Here is a 16,610-nt window from a genome sequence, read left to right on the forward strand (position 1 = left end):
AATATAACTTCTATACTGATATCAAAGATTAATTGAGGTCGCAAATGATTAAATGGCCTGTAAAAAAAAACAGTCTTTGTAGTTCCTGGTGGATGATGGGTAAATCTGAAAAAAACAGCAGCTGGCAAACCTCCAAAAAAAGGACTTTTTCAGCACAAAGACAGATCGCTGTGCTGTGATGTGCTTCAAAGCCCAACGAACTCTGCCGTAGAAACTGATCAGAGACAAACGTGGAAAGCTCTGATCAGACATTTGACCTCACAATCCCACGACTTCTCCACCAGCTGTCTAATGGACTACACTTATTTCTGCCTCCAGAAAACAATTCCTCAGCGGAGCTTGACTGTCAAAACCTGATGCATTATTTTGAAGAAACAGATGCTGGAAAAACTGATTCAGGCTTTTCCATTCCATGCAGCTCAAAAATGTATCTCCCTCTCGCAGATGGATCCGGCTAATGATAGCTTTGTGTAACTATCTTCTCTGGATTGTAATCAGCGCATCACGTTTTGTGTTTGAGATGCGCCGGCTGAAACCAAACACGGAATAAACAACGTGAAATCACAGACACTGACAGCGCAAGACATTTGAAGAGAAGGTTTTACACTGATAATTACTCCTGACAGCACTAAAACACGAAATGTCTGGGACATTTATCTGAGACCGGATTGTTTACATATGTGACATACATGTGCATGTACTGTAATTAGGCCGCTTGCAGATGCTGCATGCAGGGAAGTTATCATTATATACAAAACATACTATTTAGCCTGCAGCCAATAAACAAGCTCTATTGCTGTGCTTTCCTGTAACTGCTAAGCATGTTTTATAAGCTTGGTAATACATGCATTTCATGCATTTTTGGTTACACAGGAACGTCAAAGCAAAGCCAACGCCTTTAACAAGCAATACAACAGGGTGTGTGAATCAGTGCTCCAGAGGGACCCTTCTCTACTGGCTTTAAATATCAATTTCTTGTCCAACACTCAACAATTAGGAAACCAAAAAGAAAGAATCTATGCTTGACAAAGAGAGTTTTCGTCATTTTGAGCTTACAAAATTAACGGCAGCTCTGTAACTGCCAAATGCTTTTTTCTTAATTTTAAATTATATGTATATTAAAGGATTAGTTCACTTCAGAATTAAAATTTCCTGATAATTTACTCACCCCCATGTCATCCAAGATGTTTATGTCTTTCTTTCTTCAGTCGAAAACAAATTTAGGTTTTTGAGGAAAACATTCCAGGATTTTTCTCCATATAGTGGACTTCACTGGGGTTCAACAGGTTGAAGGTCCAAATGTCAGTTTCAGTGCAGCTTCAAAGAGCTCTACACGATCCCAGACGAGGAATAAGAGTCTTATCTAGTGAAACAATCAGTCATTTTATGAAAAAATTAAAATTATATACTTTTTAACCACAAATGCTCACAAAATGTCACGCGTGACCTTTCCAACGTGATTACGTAATGCGTGGAGAATCACAGAGCAGTGCAAGACGAGCATTTGTGGTTAAAAAGTTTTTTTTTTTTTTTAGAAAATGGCCGATGGTTCTCTAGGTAAGACCTATACTCCTCGTCTGGGATCATGTAGAGCTCTTTGAAACTGCAATTTGGACCTTCAACCCGTTGGTCCCCATTGAAGTCCACTATATGGAGAAAAATCCTGGAATGTTTTCCTCAAAAACCCTTATTTCTTTTCGACTGAAGAAAGAAAGACATGAACATCTGGGATGACATGGGGGGGTGAGTAAATTATCAGGAAGTTTTGATAATCCTTTAAATAATTTAAAATAAGAAATATTTTCAAAACTTTAGCCAAAAGAGACGTTCCAGGGAAAAGGCGGTTATAACAGGTGCATGTAAAGCTCATGATGAAAGGTTTTTGAGATGGTATCTGAGGAAAAAAAAAAAACAACAACACTGTTGCAATGGATAAAACAGGAATTTCAAGAAGTTTTACACATTTACGTCGCAGAAGCAGGAAGCATGACACAAATCAGAATGCTGTGATTGCTCCAGTCTTATACTCAGAGATTAATTGTTGGCATTTTGCAATTTTCATGCTGATCTAAAAGATAAGGAAACTGGAAACCTGTAAGACTTCCAAACAAACGTATGCAGACCAAAATTATAACACACCTCTCCTCAACTAGCCACATGATTTGAGAAATAATTCATGTCTCTAACACAAATGATACAGGATAAGTTTATTGCTTAGGGTTATGGGTTTGTTCCAATCACTAACTTTAATACGAACAATTAGTAAGTGATGCTGCCTTGGCAAATGCTACTAATCAGGCTAACAAGAGGTGGGTCCAGTTAAATGGGAACTACTATGCCCCTTTTCAAAGTCTTGTTGTTTTTGTGCTCTACTAGAACAAGTTTTCATGCTTGAATGTTGATTATCTTCCTCATATTCTCCATTGTTGCAGCTCCTCTCTTCCCAGTCTGTCAGTAACGCTCTGTTTAGTTCCTGTCTCTATGAAGCCCCTCCTTCTGACTGTGCTCTGATTGGTCAATGCCCCGCCCCTTACCATAACTGCCAGTTTCAACACTCTACTAACTCAACCAGGCTCCGCCCCTTTATTCTGCATATAAATTATTTAAATGAGGAATATCGTGATGTGTTCGTTCCCAGAAGAAAACTCAAGACTACAATGAAGGCGTTTCAGGGAGTTCAGAAAATATAGAGAATAACTCTATTTGAAGTGATTTTGGAATGACTTTGTGCTTTGGACCTTTTTCATGTTCAAACAGCAACATTACACACTAAAGAAAGTAACTATTGTTTTGCACTTGAACTTCCAGTGGCCCCAAAGAGTATTTGGTTACAAAAGTCACACTTTAAAATGTCAGAATGTTTGCATTAGATAAAATATCAAACAATTTGGCATTTATTTTAAAGAAACATTTCACAAAAGAGGTTTCTTGGGTTTTGAATTATAAAACAATGTCCAAAGTAAAGACGGTATTGTGTGACTTTGTGTTTGTTTGTGGTTAGCAGATCTTGTCCATAGTTAATGTGATTCTCCACATGTGGTTCCTCTGCTAGGTGTGAATTTAAGGAGAATTGACTTCATACATTCCCTTAAAATTAAATAAAACACCAGCTGATACAAAGGCATTGAGACAAAATAGGATAATACAATTTCAGACAGTTATAACTGAGACTTAAGTGTCCAGATACCCTTTGTAGTCACTGTAAACGCCTTTGCAGCAAACTAAGACTTCAGGTGACGTACTTCAATGTGACACCCTATATGAGTAACTTAGCTTTATGAAGATTAAACCACTCTGTGGTAAAGATGCCCTGAAGATAAATATGCAAGTTCTATGGTGAACGTCAAAACTGTACAATAAAGATTCAGGTTTTAAGATCACCATCAGTGCACATGTTTTTAATGAACCAAACCAAAAAGCATCTGAAGAATCTGTAATGATTTCTTCATCTCCAAAAAAACAACCCAAGTTGAGTTAAAAATGGAAAAACCCTTTGCACAACCTGCTGGGTAGTTTTATTTAACTCAACTATTGATTATAAAATACTGTATTGCTTGCTTAAAATGAACACAAAGTATGTTGGAAATGAACATTTATAAATAGGTTTAATGAATAATAATTAAACATTTATTAAATTGCTTTTTAATAAATGTTCACCTTTTGACTATTATTGTTGCCTCTAGTAATTATGTGTCTGATTTTAATTTCAAACCTATTTGGGTTCATTTTAAGCCAGACATATAGTAATTTTTAACTAATAGTTGAGCAGCACGTTGTGCAAACATTTAACCCAACCGCTGGGTTAAAACAACCCAATCGCTGGGTTTGTCCATTTAACCCAGCATTTTTTAGAGTGTAAGATCCCTATTTGGCCAAAACTGGTTCTTCCAACAAAACTAAAAACCACTGCAGGATCTTCACATCATCGAGTACTGTAGAAAATGAAGGATTGAGTATTATTCTGTAGTTCTTTAGAAAACCAATGTTCTATGAAACTACAAACCAAAAAGGAACTGAAGAACCTATAATGGCACATGAAGATCCTTCTTTATCTCCAAAGAAGCAACTCAAGACCCCTATACGGCCAAAAATGGTTCCTCCAACAGAATTAACAACCAATTCAGGACCTTCACATAATCAAGTTCTGTGGAAAATAAAGCTCAGGTTTGATATTTCACAAATAAAACCTTTAGAAGACCAATGTAATGGTGCTTTAAAGAACCCAAAAACAAATACACTCATCTGAAGAACCTATAATGTAACATCAAGAACCTTCTTAACCTCCAAAGAACCACAGACTCTTAAAAATAAGTTTCCAAAAGGAGGTTTTCGCAGCAATGCCATAGAAGAACTATTGGTTCCCCAAAGAATCATTTTTGTCTTTGTGTAGAATCTAAATAAATTTTTCCATTACAAAGAACCTTCAGTGCAATGGAAAGACTCCATGGATGTTTACGGTGTTTCATGAAACCATACATCCCAATAAAGAACTTTTATTTTTAAGAGTGTAGCAACTCAATATCTATAGACCTAAAAAGCAGATGGTTATTTGCTAAAAAGTAACAACCACTGAGGAGCCTTCAACAGGATCACATCATTATACATTAATGCATCTTTAAAAGATGTTACGTTTCAAGAAACACTGCACAATTCAAATCACTCCCACAACAAGGAAATAAGATCCCTAAACAACGGCAATCTCAACTTACTTGTTGGAAGAGATTCAGATGTCAATGTGCCTGAGATTAGATAAAGACTGACAGTGAAGAAACTCACCTGTGCACCTTCACTGATGCCCAATGAACTAGAAGAAACGCTTGCTTTCGTCTACAAGAGGCTGTTGAACATCTACACGCATTGGCTTGTTACTCCAACGAAGAGAATGTGAATGAATTCTTGAGTCTTGAGCGTAGTTAGCAGCCCAATGCGTGGTTACACGCTGGTTTACAATGATGACACTGATTGTATGTGCAGCCCAAGCCAATGATGTGTCACATACACACCCACCACCCCCTTCCAAACCAGCAGATCTGGCTCCAACTCGCCGGAGGAGAAGACGAGGCTGCGTGTGCAGCTCAGTTCAGGAACAACCTACTAAACCATTGACAATGAGCTCTAATCCCACACGGCGCTCATTCACTCCATTGTTTGTGCAAACGAAAGCAGCACCACACCTCTCTGAGGTTTAACGGGCCTGCAACGCTTTTCAAACACTATTTGGATCACATGCCTTGTCGATGAGGATCCAGGAGCCAGAAAACAGTTTGGTCGTAGCGGTCAGGAAATCGGATAAAGCTTGACAATGGTGTTATTGAGGTTGGGAAGACTGATGCTAGTTTTTGTGGTCAGTGTAGTTTGAATGGCCGCTTCCACATTCAAAGTTAGGAAAATCTTAAAGACCAGGGACAGAGTTCAACTGAGATGTCAATAAAACCTGCGCTGATGTCCGTATTCAATGGCTACAGGACTTTCACCTCGAGAGAACAAGAGGAATTTCATCAAATATAAGGAATTGAAGACCAGAAAACACTGACTTACTGAAACATCTAAACCAACTGCTTCAGATGTAAGAAGGATGAGTCGATTCAGAATTGAATAAATGGTTCTTTTTAAATCCACGAGTGTGAATTTGAATTGAAGTGGACAACAACACATGGAGTTGGACTGGAATTTGAATTGAAATGACACAGAAATTTACTGAACTATAATTTAATAAAAAAAAAAAAAAAACATTTTGTTGATCCATTGTTTATTTCTCAAAAAAAAAAAAAAATATTTTTCTGTTTACAAACAACTTTAAAAAAAAAAAAAAAAAAAAGACATGCTGACATCAAAATGTGAATCTATTGATTATATAAAGTAAATATCAGCATTCTGGGAAATTAATCTTCCCTCGTAGTCTAAAAAAGTAAAAGTTTGTATAACAATATAATGAAATATAAATAAACTCAATTTAAATTTTTACACTGTAAAAAATGATTTGTTAGCACATTTTTTCTTTTGTCAAATCACCTTCAATAATTAATGTAGTTCAGATAACATAATATTTTTAGTTTCTGTTGATTAAACCAATCGCCTCCATTATATTAACTCAAATTTTTAATTTCAATAGACTCAAAACTTTAAAGCAATCAGGCAACTTACTTTCTAAAGTTAAACCAACAATTATTTTTTACATTATATTTCAAACACTGATTTTTAAAGTCACAATGAAACAGAAGCAGAGACTGATCTTTTTTTCTGTTGTCATGTACATCCGATCCGAGTAAAATTACTTACTGAAAAAGAAAAAATGTACTTGGCGGGGACTTGGCTCTATCCATCAGCTGTTGATTGGATTTTGAGGAGTGGGCTTTGCAATCAAAAATGGAGGTGAATCTAAATGCGAGTTTGCGGAAAGGGGCGGAGTTTAAACAGACTAAATGATTGGAGAAATCCTGCATACATCACCAGACGTACTATAGACCTAATGTAGCCCCGCCCCTTTTCAGCGCTGCGCTTGTTATATTTTAATTTATTTATTGTGCAAAAAACGGCAAATGAATTATAGGCTACTAAACCATTGATATTCAAATGGCGGACCGCTGCCCGGACCCCAGCATGTTTCCATCCAGACCGCGAGACAGAACGGTAGCACCATTTTACTGTTTCTAGTTGAAGTAAGCAGTGCGTCAAAACAGCGGTGCGGATCACAACACAAGCACTCAGGATTGTTTGTGGTAATGATATTTTAGCGTTATATCCTCTAGTCTAGTAGTTTTATCTAAAGCCAAACGCGCTTCATTTAAGCCCTTCCAGCTCCGCGCGCATTCTCTCTTTCTCCATACGCGCACCACATTAATGGTGCGTGTCCACTAGCATGGACCAAAGTGAGTGTTTTTAATTCATTCCAATGAAAGTTGAGCTAAACGCTCAAACACGAACATGAAACCCCCCCACCCGCGCCACCCGCGCCCCAACGTCATCGTCCATCGCAATGTTTCACAGTAGACATCGTCTGATGCCAATTTGGTAGACATCGCCCAACCGTATTATGAATGAACCAATCGTTTTGAAATCTTCCCGGTGTGGTGAGAAATCGAGTCCCCCCCAGGAATCGGGTCTCCTTTAGGACCTCGAGTGATCCCATTGGTTCAACTTTTAATGGGTAGTATTTTTAGCGCCTGATTATAATTCCTGGAAAATCACATTATGATTCATATCGCTTAAAGGGTTAGTTCACCCAAAAATGAAAATAATGTCATTTATTACTCACCCTCATGTCGTTCCACACCCGTAAGACCTTTGTTGATCTTCGGAACACAAATTAAGATATTTTTGTTGAAATTCGATGGCTCAGTGAGGCCTGCATTCAAAGCAATGTCATTTCCTCTCTCAAGATCCATTAATGTACTAAAAACATATTTAAATCAGTTCATGTGAGTACAGTGGTTCAATATTAATATTATAAAGCGACAAGAATATATTTGGTGCGCCAAAAAAAACAAAATAACGACTTATATAGTGATGGCCGATTTCAAAACACTGCTTCATGAAGCTTCAGAGCGTTATGAATCAGCGTGTCGAATCAGCAGTTTGGAGCGCCAAAGTCACGTGATTTCAGCAGTTTGGCGGTTTGACACGCGATCCGAATCATGATTTGATACGCTGATTCATAACGCTCTGAAGTTTCATGAAGCAGTGTTTTGAAATCGGCCATCACTATATAAGTCGTTATTTTGTTTTTTTGGCGCACCAAAAATATTCTCGTCGCTTTATAATATTAATATTGAACCACTGTACTCACATTAACTGATTTAAATATGTTTTTAGTACGTTTATGGATCTTGAGAGAGGAAATGTCATTGCTGGCTATGCAGGCCTCACTGAGCCATCGGATTTCAACAAAAATATCCTAATTTGTGCTCCGAAGATTAACGAAGGTCTTACGGGTGTGGAACGACACGAGGGTGAGTAATAAATGACATTATTTTCATTTTTGGGTGAATTAACCCTTTAAAATGTGTTATAATGACCACTGAAGCTACAGGTTGTGAAATCAAGCATTTCTTGTTCTTACTGTTCTTTTTTAGTTAGCTTATGTACTAGCATAGCATACATCTATCTGATTAGCCTGCTAGCTTAGCTTATATTATATTAGGTATGTATTTTGCTTCCAACATCTGTTTCCAGTTTGTTTTATTATGCAATACATAGGCATTCAGTTTATATTTCAAGCATGTTGCTTGTGCACTTAATGTAATAAACATCACACAAGAGTGAAATAGGTTATAATTGGTCAAGACATCACAATAACAACTTTTGATCAGGCATTACCGCCTGGGTCCTAAAGGGGACCCGATTCCTGGGAGGGACTCGATTTCTCATGACATTTGTAATGACATCCGCTTCAAACATTACAATGCTCATGATAACTTTCGTATGAGTAATTTTTACTGAAAAATGCAATGCATTATTAAAAACTACAGCAGTATTTCTTTCCATTTCATTCCATTTTGTCAAATTCAACTCAATTTCAGTTCATTTTCATTTCAGTTCCGAATGGCACACAACCCTGACATACAAGTTACAACAAACACTCATTTGCTAGTGACCTTTAAGCTTGAACCCTGGAGTCATAAAGGAAAGACAAACAACAAAGTACAACCTCCACGATGGGGGCTGTTTCCAGGTTCCCAAAATTGGCCAAATGTAATGTTTTGTATGTTTCACACCTCAATGCATTTGCTCATTTCCACTGAATCACATGTAATGGGGCCACTAACAGCACAAAACAACATTGTGATACGCTATTTGCCTTGTCACAAAACCCATTATATTGATGCAGATCGGCCTAATTTAGTAACAACATGAGTGCGGCCTGTCAGCCAACATCAGCGTCTTGTCTTAGCTCAAAGGAATTGCGGTACTCAAGTGTATAATCTGGCCAAATAAGGTTCTTGCAAACAAATAAAGGGATGCAGCAAAGGAACTGATCCTTAATTAAATATTCAGCACGCTATGATTGTGATCAATGCAAACCATGATGCAAAACAGGCTGGATGTTGGTGTTCAAGCAACCCAGCTGGTGTGAACAGTACAATGTGCATCTCATATGTACGTGTTACATATTCAAAGTGGAAAAACTGCAATGAATAAGGTTATTTTTTGTAACTTAGGAAAAAAAAATTAAAAAATAGTGCTATCGCTTTTGTCTACTCCCAAAGGATAAGCTACTGTAACCCCATGCATTTCATGAAACGAGCAAGCTGATTTGACAGTTTGCAACAAGGAAATAGGTTAAAAACAGCTGGTCAGGAAAAAAACCTTTGAGAGTTAATGTGAACTTGTGCTGACGCGTTCCTGCTTATCCCAAAGAAAACACAGTGACGGCTCCGAGTGCCAGTGGGTGTTGTTTTTACGTGTCTGTAGCTTACAAAGGGTTGGGGAAGGCGTGAGAAAATGCGATATGTGCCATGTACCATCAACAGAGTTATTTCCACTCTAACTCTTGAGTAAATTTTCACCACAAATTCAATATAATAGCCCTGTAAATTGTTGGCAGAGATCTGTTTTCTGAGATATTTGGAAGTACAGTATAATGTCAAAAGCAATTATTCTTAACACAGCTCTAGTACAAAAAAAGCCTTTGGAGGGGATATCTACCAAGTAAAACCGATTTAAAGGGATAGTTCACCCAAAAATGAGATTATTCACCCTCAAGCCATCCTATGCGTATATGACTTTCTTCTTTCAGACGAACACAATCTGAGATGTATTTAAAAATATTCTGGCTCTTCCAAGCTTTATAACGGCAGTGAATGGGGGGCGAGATTTTGAAGCCTAAAAAAAGTGCATCCATCCATCATAAATAGTGATCGACCGATATTGATTTTTTAGAACCGATACCGATAATTTGTGTTTATGTGCCTGATAACCGATATGCAGAACCGATATTTATTTACTGTTATACTTCTGTTTTTGACACGATTACAACACCACTGAACTGAACAAACCATTTTATTTATAACAATCACTCCCTCCTTGCATAGAAAACAAATCTTATTCATACACCAATAAATGAAAGTGCAAAAAATCAAAAAAGTGCATTGTTACTAAACTGTTTTTGTTGAAAATTAGTAGTCTTTCATGTAAATTTTAATCTTCATATTACAAAAATAATTGTATTTATAAAAAGCATCAGCAGCAACACTAATGTTAACATTAAGCAAAATAAATGTAGAATATCTAATGTTTTCAAAATGGAGATAAATTAAAGACAGGAGTCATATCAACTTTGCAGAAATGTAATACTTCATTTTAAACTACAGTTTTAGTAGATTTATAAGCTGTTTAATAGGCTAAAGAGTGAAGAATAATGTTAAATAACTGAATAATATTCTCTGGAATATTGGAATATAACAAACAAAACATCGTATTTTATTGCATTTCTCAACTGGTATGTTATATCAGAATTATTAATAATGTTTTTGTCATTCTAGATTATGAAATATCTGCTGACAAAGCGCTGTTTATCTATGCATTTACACAGAACTATATTTAAACTGCGATCGCTTTCGGAGATGATAAATAATTAATTTCCGTAGAGTTGCGTTTACTTGGATGTTTATTAGCGAATTAATGGTTATAAAGTAAATGTTTTTTATAATTATGGTGTTTTAAACAAGTGAATCTTGTTAAAAGTTACATGCGGTGGCCGTGCATCAACCCGCTGAGTGAACAGCAAAATGCAGACGACTTCACGAGACTAATGATGAGCACAGACAACAGACAGAGAATTCAATTCAGCGCATGTTATTTCCAACATGTGCTCATTCATGGCTGTATTATTTAATTCATGCAAAGTTACATCTTTATTGTGACAGGACATGACGGATTATCTTACGTGACTCCGTGAGCTTGTCTCTATTTCTTAGAGACAAGCTGCACAATCTAGCTACATTTCAGGCATTTATGTAACGCATCTAATTTATGCATTAATGGCTGTTATGTTTACTAAGTTTACTAATTACAGCAAAGCAGGTCAGTATACTTTACCTGTGCACGCCGTTGTCTCGTCTCCCCTCAGATGCGCTGTAATGGCGATCTTGCGCGCAATTCTCAAAACAAGATGGTGGCGTTTATCGGTAAATCCGATATTACAAAACCGATATCCGATTTATGGTAAAATGCTTAAATATCGGGGGGAAATATTGGTAAATCGATATATCGGTCGATTTCTAATCATAAAACTAATCCATATGGCTCCAGGGGGTTAATAAAGGCCTTCTGAAGTGAAGCATTGTGTTTTTGTAAGAAATACATCCATATTTAAAACTTTATAGCCAACCTAAAATAACTAGCTTTCGGCATTATCGTAAGCTTAGACGCCTCTCCAATTTAAACAATTAGAGCTGGGCAACAAACTCAAGCTCCTCTTCTCTAATATCAAAATCCTCTGACATTTCTCTTTAAAAATTCTCGATTTAGACTTCTAATTCTTGACCGGTGTTTTGTTTTGCTTTGTCCTCTGTGCTTCCGCGTTCGTCATTACGTCATGCGCCGGGTCAGAGGTTACTCTTCCACCGCAAATCGATGCGTACGGCCATCTGTCGGAAGCTATAGTTAATGATGTTTTAAATATGGATTTTTTCTTTTTATTTTATTTTTTTTACAAAAACCCATAGCTTCTCTTCAGAAGGCCTCTATTAACTTTATAGCCTTTATAGTTTTACGATAGACTGATGCAATTTTTTTTTTTTTTTTTGCTTCAAAATCTCGCCTCCCATTCACTGCCATTATAAAGCTTGGAAGTGACAGGATATTTTTAAATATTGTGTTGTTGTGAAATTTTTAAATAAGATTGTGTTCGTCTGAAAGAAGATAGTCATATACACCTAGGATGACTTGAGGGTGAGTAAATTTTCATTTTTGGTTGAACTATTCCTTTAACATTATAATGCGAAGGCAATGTAGTTTGGTTGCAAAATTCAAGAGTCTATCTGCTAAAGCACGGGTGTCGAACATACAGCCCGCGGGCCGAATATGGCCCACAAAGGTGTCTGGGGGATGATTTGAACAATAATAAAAAATAGTTATGCATGGTCCACCGGCCATAATGCGAACCGTTATAAGTTATTTCCTGCATCCCAACCAAACAATCTCAATCATCATGGCCGCCGTCCACATAATAGATGCGCCAAAGTCACCAAGAATATCATGAAAGGGGTCATATTAATCAATTTGTAGCATTTAATTTTCTTTCATTGAGTCCACTTAGTCAAGGTTTCTTACATTAATAAACAATCATAATTACTTAATTAGGTTTTATATCACAGTTTTCCACCCTCTAGAAATACATGTCATGAAATGGATTGACACACATTGATTCTTGTTCGATCAATTAAACCAGCATTTAATATGCTGAGTCAACTAACTCATGTCTGCTGACAACTGCAGTGTCTCATTCCAGTCCCTGTTCCCTAGTCGTGATCTATTGAACGTCAGGATCATGATGACCATTCCCAGCTGTAAAAGTACAGTGCAACTCAACAATAAGGATTTTTTCTGATGGCTGGCCACCAAAAAATAAAAAAAATGATTTTTAGCAATGCATTTTTATATTTGCTAGAAATTCAGGAATCCTGTTTGAAAACAGTCATACACAAAGGCTGCGTCCGAAATCGAAAACTCTCTTGAGTAGGTACTTATTTTAAATAAGAAATTACTTCACGACTGCTAAAAAAGTATGTTCTATATAGTATAAGTGTGTGTAGTATACTACATTCTCCATGATGTCATCACGTGACCTACCAGCATCAGTCGCTGCTTTACTGCCTTTCACAAATTCTCTCCCGTGGCCTCATGGGATAGTAAAGTGTCCATTGTATGCACACTTGAGAATCTCACCTGAAGTACTAGGTCATCCGTGTCACATACTGTTTTTCGCCTACTACATAGGGAATTATGTGATTTCGGATGCAGCCTCAGTCACACACTTCAGCTCAACGGCTGTTTTGCCGCGGTCCCTTTAAGATTTCTATACATACATGACATTTGAAATGATTGACCAACCGCTTCGCATGTGAATTGATAAACATCGCTGTACTCACGAACTTGCTGTGGGGTCCAATATAGTTTTTAATTGCCCATCTTTCAGCCTCTTTATATAGCTTCATTATATTTTGGCAGTTCAAAGAACAATCCGCGCTAAAATGTACCGCGCAAACTGAAAATGGGCGGTACCTACATTGTCTGCAATATTTTGGGTCTAAATAATAATTTTATTTTAACTATTCACTGTCAGTTTTCAATTTAAATGTGCATTAAAATCTCTCAGTATCAATATTTAGGTGTAAATTATTTTTCAAAATGTTGCTTCACGTAACCGATGTGGTCACGTGGTACGTTATTACTTTTCTCAGCGCTGGATCAATCACTGGTGTTTATGATCAGAAATCAGAAAGTTCAGTTTAATATTCTGCGATATTTCGGATTTAACTGCACTGACTATCAGATGAGAACAAAACTTGAGCTGAATAATGGCACTATGTATTCAGTATAGCTTATATAGCTGAATTGAACCTGTTTCATAATGAAGCGCAATAAAGGTGACTCGAGAAACATTCCATTGTACTTCAGTTACCAATCCTTTAAATTAATAGATGTAAATAAATATACTTTCTACGGTACAAATGTGTGAAATGAGATTTGAATGCGCTCCAATGGAATGTTCTGCTTTCTGAACCGTCGAGCGCCATCTTGAGGAAAAACAACTTTCTTTTACCTAGGAAACAGTTATTATAACGTGTGTGCTTATCATTCTGATATCCCAGCCAAGAATTCTTCTGAAGCAGCTTTGTTTTTCATTTACTTCAGCTCTCAAATCTCACTCGCGCTTTCTTGGCGCCTCCTGGTGCGTCACGTCAGGTTTGACGTCAATGACATCAAACATAGCTGACGTTTTCAAAACACAACATTCAAGACTCAATGTTTCCTTATCCTGCCCTGAAAAAAGACAGAGATTTTAATTATGTATTTGCATAACCTAATCTTCTGATTTGTGCCAATTTACGGGTGCTAAGCATATTCACAGCCATAGCTAGTATGCATTCATCCAGATAGTCTGAATGGTGAATCTGATGTCTTTGTACATCTCTTTCATTAGCACTAATCTAATGGTAAATTAGCTGAATGAGAAATAGCACTATAAAATCCTCACTACAATAGCTCGTTGCATGATAAATTTGTATATGTGGACCATTTAATCACAGACCACCTGAATGTCACAATGCCAGCCATCTTCATTAAGTAGGTTCAAAGTGAATATTTATTAATAGAGATCTGCAGACAGCATTGATTGTTGCACAGCACAGAAGAGCTTTTGTTTGTCAGACAGAATCATTGAACTTAGTATGATGAATGGCTGGCGAAACTCCAGTTTGGAGCAAATATTGATCAGTAATCTCACTGATACTATTACTGAACATGGTACATGCAGTGTTGATGTGCAGGTCACGCAACAAGTTCAGTGTGAGTTCACAGACTCGTGTCATTAGACACAGATATCATTTTTAAATCATTTGTGCTTTCCGAAAGTGTGCATGAAATCATAATAAACTAGCTGGCAGCAAAAGTACTTCTATGGCATTTGAACAAAGTATTTTAATATCACTTTCATTTGCAGACTCATTTACTTAGTATTGAGACTTATCAAGCATAATATACATTTTTTGTTAATGGGATTCATTTGGGTTGTATAATAGAAACCCATTAACGTTATTCATCTCCTAAAACTATTATTCCATAAAGGTTCTGTACAAAAAAAATTGTTCCTCTCCCCAAATTTGTCACTACCGAAACACAATAATACATGATTTAATAAGAACGGTTACATTGTCCGGTTAAGATTTTGTTTGTATCTACCATGTAAATATATTTTTTGCTATATTTAAAAAAAATAAATAAATAAATTCACAGGTAAATCAATAACAATTACAATTTTAACAATATTTAAAGTGTAGTTTATGAGATTTGTTGTATTTTGAATCCAATCTTTCTTTGTCATAAAGTCATAAAGTTTATCAAACTGATGTCAAAGTGAAGGATTCATTAGTTTGAATAAACATTGAACCAAACACTATAATAACATCTTAGTTGATCATTCAATATATTTTATTTTTGAAAACATCCCATGTTTCGGTCGTGACTGCACATTTTCGGTAGTGACAGTAATGTGTTGGTAGTGACCACAAAACATTACAGAATTTTAAATCACATACTAAAACATATTAAAATACTAATGATTTGCATAACTGTATTCAAATTTTGTTGATTTCCCCCAAATAAATGATTATGTGTTTCCTTTTGCCACTACCAAAACAATCATGACATGTTTCGGTCGTGACAATTTTAGATATTTTTGAGCCGATCAAAGATGCTAATCAGTACATGGTTAGCTAACACAGTTCTGAACAGTTGTACACAGAAAAAAAAAAAAAAATTTTATCAAATAACACTCAAAAAACAATGATGTCACAACCGAAACTTCACCACGTTTCAGTTGTGACTGTTTCGGTAGTGACAATTTTAGATACTTTTGAGCCTAGCTCAAAGATGCTAATCAGTTCTAAACAGTTGTACACAGAAAAAACAAACAAATTTTATCGAATAACACTCAAAAAACAATGATGTCACAACCGAAACTTCACCACAAAGATGCTAATCAGCACATGATTAGCTAGCACAGTTCTGAACAGTTATGCAAAAAAAAAAAAAAAAAAAAAAATGATCAAATAACACTCAAAAAAACAGTCATGTCACAACCAAAACTTCACGTTTCAGTTGTGACTGTTTCGGTAGTGACAATTTTAGATACTTTTGAGCCTAGCTCAAAGATGCTAATCAACACATGGTTAGCTAACACAGTTTTGAACAGTTGTACACAAAAAAAAATAAAAAATTATCGAATAACACTCAAAAAACAATGATGTCACAACTGAAACTTCACCACGTTTCGGTCGTTGACTATTTCGGTAATGACAATTTTAGATACTTTTGAGCCTAGCTCAAAGATGCTAATCAGCACATGGTTAGCTAGCACAGTTCTGAACAGTTGTGCACAGAAAAAAAAAAAAAGATCAAATAAACAAGACAGTTGTGCACACAGAAAAACTAAATTTTATGGAATAACACCCAAAAAAGTTTGCTTAATTGCAGAAAAAAGGTAGTGTTTGGTAGTGACGTTCCTTAAAGTTCCACACAGATTTTCAGACATTTGAACACATTTAACTCAGAATGATGGAGCTATCTACTGTGAAAGAGAGGCTATGAGAGGGAGGGACACAGGAATATTTCCTGATCAAAAATGTAGACGTGTGTTAAAATCAGTCTCAGCCAATGGAGTAAAACATACACTGTTTCGGTAGTGACATGAAAATGCGGGACGCATTTTTTTTTTTTTACATAAAGTTTCATGATTTAAAAATAAAATCATTTTTTTTAACTAAAAAACAAATCAAAAATATATTATTAAAAACAATAGAAAAAAAAAAATCGCAAAAATTATTTTAATATTTTCACAAGTTGAAGATAATAGAAGGATCTTAGTAAACATCTCAAATTTGAATACT

Source organism: Ctenopharyngodon idella, chromosome 10 (genome assembly GCF_019924925.1).
Source record: "Ctenopharyngodon idella isolate HZGC_01 chromosome 10, HZGC01, whole genome shotgun sequence".
Taxonomy (NCBI): domain Eukaryota; kingdom Metazoa; phylum Chordata; class Actinopteri; order Cypriniformes; family Xenocyprididae; genus Ctenopharyngodon; species Ctenopharyngodon idella.